Source organism: Panthera onca, chromosome D1 (genome assembly GCF_046562875.1).
Source record: "Panthera onca isolate mPanOnc1 chromosome D1, mPanOnc1 haplotype 2, whole genome shotgun sequence".
NCBI classification, from domain to species: domain Eukaryota; kingdom Metazoa; phylum Chordata; class Mammalia; order Carnivora; family Felidae; genus Panthera; species Panthera onca.
Window position 1 is genome coordinate 73,918,952 of NC_138348.1, and position 9,370 is coordinate 73,928,321.

The 9,370-nt window shown below is 42.3% G+C and overlaps 1 long non-coding RNA gene across 2 annotated transcripts; it reads left to right on the top strand.

Moving 5' to 3' along the window:
• Positions 1-5,073: 5,073 nt before the first annotated feature.
• Positions 5,074-6,661, top strand: LOC132662337 (uncharacterized). 2 transcript variants are annotated; one of them, XR_009602577.3, is made up of 3 exons: positions 5,074-5,354; positions 5,450-5,635; positions 6,472-6,661. It is a non-coding gene; the product is annotated as an uncharacterized LOC132662337 (long non-coding RNA). The 2 variants fall into 2 exon arrangements; XR_009602578.3 differs by having other exon boundaries at positions 5,504-5,635.
• Positions 6,662-9,370: the final 2,709 nt, after the last annotated feature.

A 9,370-nucleotide genomic window follows, 5' to 3' on the forward strand; every position in this document is an offset into this window, starting at 1 on the left:
AGGAACTCCCCTAGGCAGGTGTATCAAAGGTTCTTTGGGACTCCTTCCCATGACTCTTGTTTCCCTACCAGGTGTTGGAAAACATTCAAGTTCAGTAATTTCTGAGTATTTGCTATGTACCTGACACTGTGGTAGACACTGGGGAGATAACGGTGAGCGGACTGCAAAGACATGGGACTCCCTGCAGTCACATCTATAACCCCAATCCTGGAAACAGCTCTTCTCAAAGTATGAGCAGCAGTGGATATGGAGAAGACAGTTGGCTCCAGCATTCCATGGCAAAAAAAAAAAAAAAAAAAAAAAAAAGAAAAGAAAAGAAAAAGAAAAAGAGCTATTTTTTTGCAGAGGTCCCGGTACCTGAAGGTATAAAATTAAATGAGCTTCTTTTTCTCTTCCATCTTAACTCTCTGCTTCTCACAGCCTCTTAGGAGAGACATATATTAAACGTAATTATACTTTACAAAACTTTCAAGAACAGCTGTGATAAGTGCTAAAAATAAAAAGGTATCTACTATATGCCTGGCATCACGCTGTATGCAAAGCCCAAAGAAAGGTACATTAGAAACAATTTCTGCCCTAAGTAGCTCATAGTATAGAAAGAAAGTGCAACATAAAAATTACCATAAAATATAAATTATAAAATGCACTATCTTCAAGTGACTGATTCTTCTTGAGAGCGGCATGTGGAAAAAGATTTTACATATGCCTAGAACCAACCTGAAAGCACAAGTCCCATATTTTAGATGCCATGGATATGGAGTCATAGACACCTAGTCACCTCTACCTACATATCAGATTAGCAACATTCTGGATGTATCTCAGTGGCAAAGCATTTCTCAAGAAAAATGCATTTCAAGACCTTTGCATGTCTGTTAGAAAAGAGAGAAGTATGCAGCTATATAAAAATAGCTGCCATTTACTGGTGCTAACATTATGCTGGGTTTCGTGCTAAGACACAGGATTGTAAATAATTCTCACAGCTGGCCTTTAATGTTGGCATTAGTATTATCCCTGGTTTTCTGATGAAGTTGAGTTTCAGAAACAATCCTTCACTTGCAAGATCAAGTGCCAGGCAGTGACAGAGCTGGGATTTAAAGCCGGGTCGCCCTTACTCCAGAGTCCCAGCTCATTCCTACTATGCTTTGCCACCTTGAATAACTTTCTTCATCTCCTCTGAGCTTTGTCTTTTGTTTAGTTTAGTATTTCTTTGGTAGAATTTTCTGGGTACTGTATTGAATACTTACTCATGTCAAGTGCTTAGCTGGGGACACTGACAAAAGGCAACACTCTGACTTCTGGAAGAACTTAGTTATTTAAACCAATCCTACCACAGTGTGATTAGAAAACATGGCCCAAATGGTTACTGGGTGCTCCAGAGCCTGTCTTCCATTTGATAACTGAAACCCATCAGGACCACCGACTTACTCCAGGCACTGGAGGCACAGGCTTAATAAGAAATGGCCTCTGGCCAAACTGTGGAAAGAGCCCAAATGCCCACCGACTGATGAATGGACAAAAAAGATGTGGTGTACATACAACAGAATATTACTCAGCCATCAAAAAGAATGAAATCTTGCCATTTGCAATGATGTGGATGGAGCTAGAGTGCATTAAGTGAAATAAGTCAAAGAAAGACAAATACCATATGATTTCACTCATACGTGGAATTTAAGAAACAAAACAGATGAATGTATGGGGGAGGGGGAAAGAGAGAGGGAAATAAACCATGAGACACAGAAGGATAAAGAGCAAACTGAGGGTTGACGGAGGGAGGTGGGTGAGGGATGGGCTAGATGGGTGAGGGGCATTAAGGAGGGCACTTGTGATGAGCACTGGGTGTGGTATGTAAGTGATGACTCATTGAATTCTACTCCTGAAACCAATATTGCACTGTATGTTAACTAACTGGAATTTAAATAAAAATTTGAAAATAAAAAATAAAGTAGAAAAGGATAAAAAGAATAAGAAAATGGCCTATGACCTTAAGGGGTTTCCAGTGTAACAGTGGGGAAAACAAGATATTAAGCAAACAATCATTGTTGCAATGGCAGAAATCTGAAAGTGGTGCTATACAAACTCAGGTGATAGGGGATGGGGGGCAGACCAAGAAGGCTTCTTGGAAGAGGCAGCACTTGCATGGAATCCATAAGGGTGAGAAGAAACTAGGTAAAGTTGGGGGTGTGTTGTAAGAACATTCAAGGCAGAAAGACAGCAATGTGTGAAGAAAGTCTCTGTCTGAAACGGGAGAACTGGAGTGCCTGGGTGGATCTGTTGGTTGAACATCCGACTACTGATTTCGGCTCAGGTCATGATCTCACAGTTCATGAGATTGAGCCCCACGTGGGGCTCTGCACTGACAGCATGGAGCCTGCTTGGGGTTCTCTCTCTCCTCTCTCTCTGCCCCTCCTTCATTCATATTCTCTTCTCTCTCTCTCAAAATAAATACACGTTTAAAAAAAAAAAACAGAAAACCACACCTAGATCGATACTGATTTTCTTAACTCATTATACAAGTACTGAGCATAGGGTTAAGAAAACTGGCGTTAGCATTAGGCAGATCTGGTTTCAAAACAAATTAGCACTCTCTGCACCTTGATTCCTGAACCTAAAAAATGGGGATAATACCTATTTTTGAAGAACGAATGAAATCATGCAAAACCACAGAATTTAACGATGGTATGCATTATTCATGTTGTTATTGGCACTTGTATATCACGAGGTGACAGAGTAGACCATTACCATCCGATTAGGGGCTTATATTATACGTTGTTTCAAGTCATAAAATACTATCCAGAATCCCCCTCAGAGTCTCCAAGGGAGGATATGGATCAGCGCTGTTTATGGAACGAGAGCCATAATTCTCCTGTGATCAGGCCAGACACATCTATGAACGAGGCGTGCAGGAGCAAGCAGTAACTGACAACCAGTTTTGCTTTGTTTTCTAAGAACTGTAATGGCCTCAGCCTCCTTCCTTCCTCTCAGTGAGCTTGAGCAGAACAAAACCAGAATTTATTTCACTGTACTGCCAACACTTCATTTCATTTCCCTGGAATAATTCTCTGGGCACATCCTTGGCTGTTTCTTATTTGTCAGCCCTCTCCCAGTGCAGCTTAGGAGATCTTAGAGGAGAGATGCTGAATCAATATTTGAGCTTTATGTGGGCCCTGGAAAAGCCCTGAATACACAGCTGAGGCCCAAACCTGCCTCGAATGCAGTCCTGTCCCACTGAGTAGGCTTCTGACCTGGAAGTGAGGCTGGGATGCAAAGGCTACTCCCGTGCGGTTTGTCTAGGACCCCAGAAGAGCCTCAGATGCCTGGCTTTCAGAGGTAAAATGGCTGTCTCATATTGACCACCACTACTGCCATTCCCCACCCCCTGACCTCTGGATTTGCCCTGTCACTCACGAGGTCTGAAGTGGGAGTCACTGGGCCTGAATTCTCGTCTTAGCTCTGCTTACACCCATCGTTGACTTCTCTGGTCTCAGTTTTCCCTCCTGACAATGGGCTGACTGGGCTATAACAACAATGTACTCACTTAATTAAGTTATTCAGTCATTCCACAAACATTAACTGCATACTTACTCATACCAGGCACACTGCTGGGGATACCTCTGAAAACAAAATGTTTCATGGTCTTTGCCACTCTTGCTATATTGCAGGAGAGCACAGACATCAACACAAGCACATAACTCCAAATGTTAGGAGTTAATACAAGCAGGAAAGAAGGAAGAGTAACTTCTTTCTACCCTTCTGAAAACAGAGCAGGCTTGGAGGCTTATATGGAGTGTTGAGCACTGTGTACATAGGCTCAGGAAGATGAAATGGGTACGTTTGGAGAGGTACAACCTGAGGAAGTCACTGAGATTCCAAGGAGATTTGAAACTGGTCACATGAAGAACTACAGATATATAGCCATGGAAAAGAAGACCTGCTAGAGAGGGTGGAAATTTATTTTTTAAAAAAAGTCTTCAAATAATTAAAGTGTTTCCATGTGGAAGAAAGATTAAACTTGTTCTAGGTGGTCTCATGAAGTAAAACTGTGACCAGCGACTGGACATTGGAAGGGAATAGATTTGGTTCAAAATGAGAAGTCCCACAAACTAAAGAGACAACAGAACAGGCTGTTTCAGGAGGTAGTGAATTCCCTGAAAGTGTTGAAGCTGAAGCAAGACAGATGACCATATGGGCAGAGCATACTTCACTTTAGTGAATATCTAGACAGAGTCGACAATCCGTCCACAGTGAATGAATGAAGGACTGAAGTAATCAATGCATCAAGGCCCAGCACTTGGCGCTTCTCCAGGAGAACTGAAAACAATACCTATAAAATCCTCTCATTCTGAGAATCTCAAATTCTATAGATCTATGATTCTGGTAGAAGTTGGCTGGCTGAAGAGGGAAGATTTGGGGAATATCAAGGAAGTCCCCAATCATACCAGATCTTTTTCATCTGCTCTAAATTGCAAAAGCTCTCAATCTCTGAATGGGAACAACAATACTTTTGTCATGAGGTGTGTTTTCTTTGGGTTTATTCATTTTTGAGAGAGAGAGAGAGAGACAGAGACAGAGAGAAGCCGTTGGAGAGGGGCAGTTGAGGGGGCAGCACAGAGGATCTGAAGCAGGCTCTATGCTGACAGCAGAGAGACTGATGAGAGACTTGAACTCACAAAATGTGAGAGCATGACCTGAGTTGAAATCAAGAGTCAGACACTTAACCAACTGAGCTACCCAGGCACTGTGTGAGATGTGTCCTTTAAAGGTAGAAGACAAGTACATATTACAGTGGGCTTAAATGAATGAATTCATGCACAGCATTTAAAATAGTGCCCAGTAGATATTTACTGTAGCTTTGGGCATTGGGATTTTGTTCCTTTTACACTCCAGAGACCTCTTTAGGTGAACAGCACAATTAACATGATTATTACACAAACCCTAGGGGATGGGCACCTGGGTGGCTCAGTCCATTGTGTGTTTGACTCCTGATTTCCACTCAGGTCATGATGTCACAGTTCCTGGGACTGAGCCCCGCATTGGCTCTGTGCTCACAGCACAGAGCCTGCTTGGGATTCTCTCTCTCTCTCTGTCTCTCTCTCTCTCTGCCCTACCGATCCTTGTGCACATGGGTGCATTTTCTCTCTCTCTCTCAAAATAAATAAAAAAAAAAAAAAAAAAAAAAAAACTAGGGGAGAGAGTTGGTTGGGGAAAGAGAAAGAGAAAAACTTGAATTCTTAAACTGATTGAACTTGAGATATCTGAACATTCCCAGACAAAAGAAGTGTCCCTAACATCAGACCAGATGAAAACTACCGGAGCTTGGGACTAGATGAGAAGAAATGGGAAAGAAAAAAATGAAGGTAAGTTACCGAAGCTCCAAATAACCAAAGTTATCTTCAGCGTGTGGACGAAGTAGACTGAGCTAATAAATACATTTGTTGACTGTGCCTTTGAGACGGTCTCTCGAATCTTGTTCTCCTCCCTACTTGTGGATGCTGCTGCCCTGAAGAGAGAAAAAAACACAGGTTAAACCAATGAAGCAGGAACCAGAGAGAGCAGGTGGAGACAAAACTGCAGCGGGGGAAACTGGAATGATTTCCAAGAGGTTAGAGAGTGTGGAGCTGCAGACCGGTGTTGCTAGGTGAGAAAGGAAAAGGGAAAGGTGTTAGCTGGTTCAAACTACTGTAAAATCTTCCACTTGGTGCCACTTGCCTGCTTTCGCCCCTCCTCCACACTGCTTAGTAGAATGGATTTGCAGGAAAATAAAGCTGATTATCTGCTTAAAAAGTCCAGCGAACTCACCAGGAACGTAAGATATACTTCAGATGCCTCAGCCTGGGCCAGCCCTGGGCTACCTACTGGCTTCATCTCCCTCTTTACCGCATATCACAGCACACTCATGTGAGGCTTCCCATCAGCCCCAGAGCCATCAGACCCTTTCTGGTCTTGCTGCCTTTACCTGTTCAATGCTCCCCCCCTGGAGCCATGCTTCTGTCCCACACAAACCCATCCTCTTCTTTATGTTCCTTCCTTAAGATCTCATTTGGGAAGCCATTTGGGAAGCCCTTATCAATACCTCCAGCACCTCAGCCCAACAAAGCCTCAACAGAGTTCATTTTTCTCAGAGTACTTATCTTCACATCTCTACAGAGTTTTTAGAGTGAGGTCAAAGTCTCACTGCCCCAGTAGATAGTGGTATCTTCAAAGACAAGAAAGTATATCATTATATACTAGTGCCTGCCTGGCACTTAGTAGGTATACTTATAAATGTTCGTTAAATAAATGGTTGATCAAACATTCACATTGAACTTCGTGGAAGCAAGACTCTTTACAAACAAAATAAGATTGCTATAATTTGTAATGTCTCTTTTATTTGTTCTCCCTCTACCTTTTTATGTTCTTTGTACCATTTGTACATTTATTTCAGCCTCACCAGACACTTATTCAACTCTTTTGATTTAATTTCTCCCTCCATAGATCAACTGTGTATGGACACCTCGGCTACAGAGCCTCTTGTTCGTAAATATCCACTGGATGGTTTTACTGGTCAGATGCCTTCCACATTTTAATGGAAAATACTTAAGAAGGTCTGCTCGATAAGCTGCATCATTTGCTCACACTCAAAAGGGACTGAGATGTGTTCATCAATAACAACTCACATTGCATTAAAATATAGATTAAAACACATAAAAGTAAAATAAACTTCATTTAGACTTAATAAAATTTAATGCCTTTTTCGAAAGTGCCAAATATTTTCAAAGGTGGACACTTTCAGAAAGAGCTTCCCTGACAGGAGAACGTCCCTCTGGAGGTTTGTTATTGGGATTCAGGATTGGTTAGCGGCTTTGTTCTCATCATTGCATGGTTTAATGTGCTAAAACTGACAGCTTTATTTCTGGATTTTTCAAACGGGCAGCAGCAGTTCCTCGAAGGAAGGAAAAGGCACAGACACATCCCAGGCCTGAAGGAACAAGTGTGTCCTGAGAACACGGAGCCTTAATTGCAAGCTTATGTTAATGAGAGAAGCAGGGCAGACGGGTGTGGGGTGGAAGAAAGGGGCGCTTGTCCACCATTCAGACCAAACTCACTCTCACCTAATTGAGAAGCGGAGCTGTTTCTGGCTTGCCTTAGCACACAGCCCGGATGAGCCAACATGTGGATTCCCTATTAACTGTTGCTGCCTGTGATTTTTGTGATTTAAGAGAGGAGCTGACTATGTTTTTCACCACATTAATAGCAGGGAAACATATGATGAAGTGCCATGTTCTTTTCTAGAACCAGCTGCACTTCCAGTCAGACTCTGTGGATGGAGAGCCCCATGTGACCTCATGTCACTCAACAGTGTCTCTCCCCCATTGACAGTGAGTGGCTCATGGCCAGCAGCTCTCCGCCGGCTTGGGCCCAATCATGGTCATGACCACACTGGTGACTGGGTGGAGAGATAAGTGTAGGCTTCACATGCCAGTGGGTGAGTTTTCCAGGAAGATAGAACTACTGGAATTCCTAGCTTCACTGACTTTTTTTTTTTCTTAATGTTAGGCTGCACAGGAAGCTTCTTCAAATCAGTCCTAAGGTTTTAGAAGACTATGACGGCAGTTCTAAGAAGCATCTGAGGCCTGTCATAGCATCTGTCAGTAGTATGCCCAGGCATAGCACCATTAGTGGGAAAAAAAAAGAAAGACACAGAGGAGACTACACATATCCTCAGTGGTTTTCTCATATTTTGTCTTGTTTCTGGTAGACTACAATGCCTTGTGACTCCAGGATATTGCAGGAAGATTGGAAGGTTGTTTTTTGTTTTTTTGTTGTGTTTTGTTTTGTTTTGCTTAACGATGTGGACATCTGTGAATACTTGACTGTTTATATGAATGTACATGCACATGTACATACATGTACTCATGCACACGTGCATGTCTTGACATCTGAGTCAAGGATCTTTGCAAACAGCTATCTTTTTCTCCCCCAGCACATTTCTGTGGGTCAGAATTACACTGTGGTATCATCTATTTCAGCAGCCACAGCCTGGGCCCAACCATGAGGACCACTCAGATATTTGACATGTGCTAACTGCAGATAACCCCACTGCTTTGTCATACTCATTACTGTAAAACCTGAATAAGGAGGTAGAGACTGAGCCCCCCTCTTTACCTTTCTTGAAATTTGGGTCCCATATAATGTGAAAACTCAGGCTCAAATTTCTAGTGAAAGGCAGGTGTGTTAATCTGCTAGTTGATCTGTTAATCTACTGTAACAAAATATTATAGACTGGGTGGCATAACAACAGAAATTTATTTTCTCACAGTTCTGGAGGCTGGAAGTCCAAGATCAAGGTATTAGTAGGTCTGGTTCCTCCTGAGGCCTTTCTCTCCACCTTGCAGATGGCCTTTTCTCTGTGTGCACATCCCTGATGTCTCTACCTTTTCTTATAAGGACCAGTCATATGGGATTATAGGGTCCCATTCTAAAGGCCACATTTTACCTTAATCACCTCTTTAAAGGCATCACCTCCAAATATGGTTACATTCTGGAATCCTGAGTGTTGGGACTTCTGCATATGAAATTTGAGAGGACACAATTCAGCCAGTAACAGCAAGTGACTTCAGTGCTGCAAATATCATCAAAGTTTCATTCCACTTGATGCTGTGGGCTTCTAGAAGCTCCGCATTTTGGAAATGATACGCTTATTTAAATCATCCTAGGGGTGTCTGGGTGGCTCAGTTGGTTAAGCACCCAACTTTGGCTCTGGTCACAATCTTGCGGGTCACGGATTTGAGCCTCTTGTCAACCTCTGTGCTGACAGCTCAGAGCCTGGAGCCTGCTTCAGATTCATTGTCTCCCTCTCTCTCCACTCCTCCCCCACTCATGCTGTCTCTATCTCTCAAAAATAAACAAATGTTAAAAATATTTAAAAATCAATCAATCATCCTATAGGTATTCAGTTTAGAGAAATAGTCACAGTCTCCTGTTCATGGACAAAACAAAAGACTAGATTTGAAGCTTAATTCATTTTCTGTTTTGTAAGGGGACTATGCCAAGTGGCATCTTTTTTCATGAGACCATTTGGAAAGCATTGCTTGTGACTAAAATAATAATTTGAGAAGAAATGCAGGCCATCCCTAGTATGAAACTGGAGAGGCTCTCAGAGCTGTATTTTTCTGACTCCTTGAAATCTCTTCATCTGTTATCCTGCCTACTCCTTTCCTCCCTACTCACCTGTGACACTGGAGAAAATAACCTTTTAAAAAACCTGCCATTTTCCCAAGTCTACCTCAGACATTCAAGGTTAGGTATATGCAAGATTCTTAAATAAGTTACAAAAGACTTCTTGGAATACTTAATCACACTGAGATATTTTCCTCCTCTCTGCTGCCTCAAT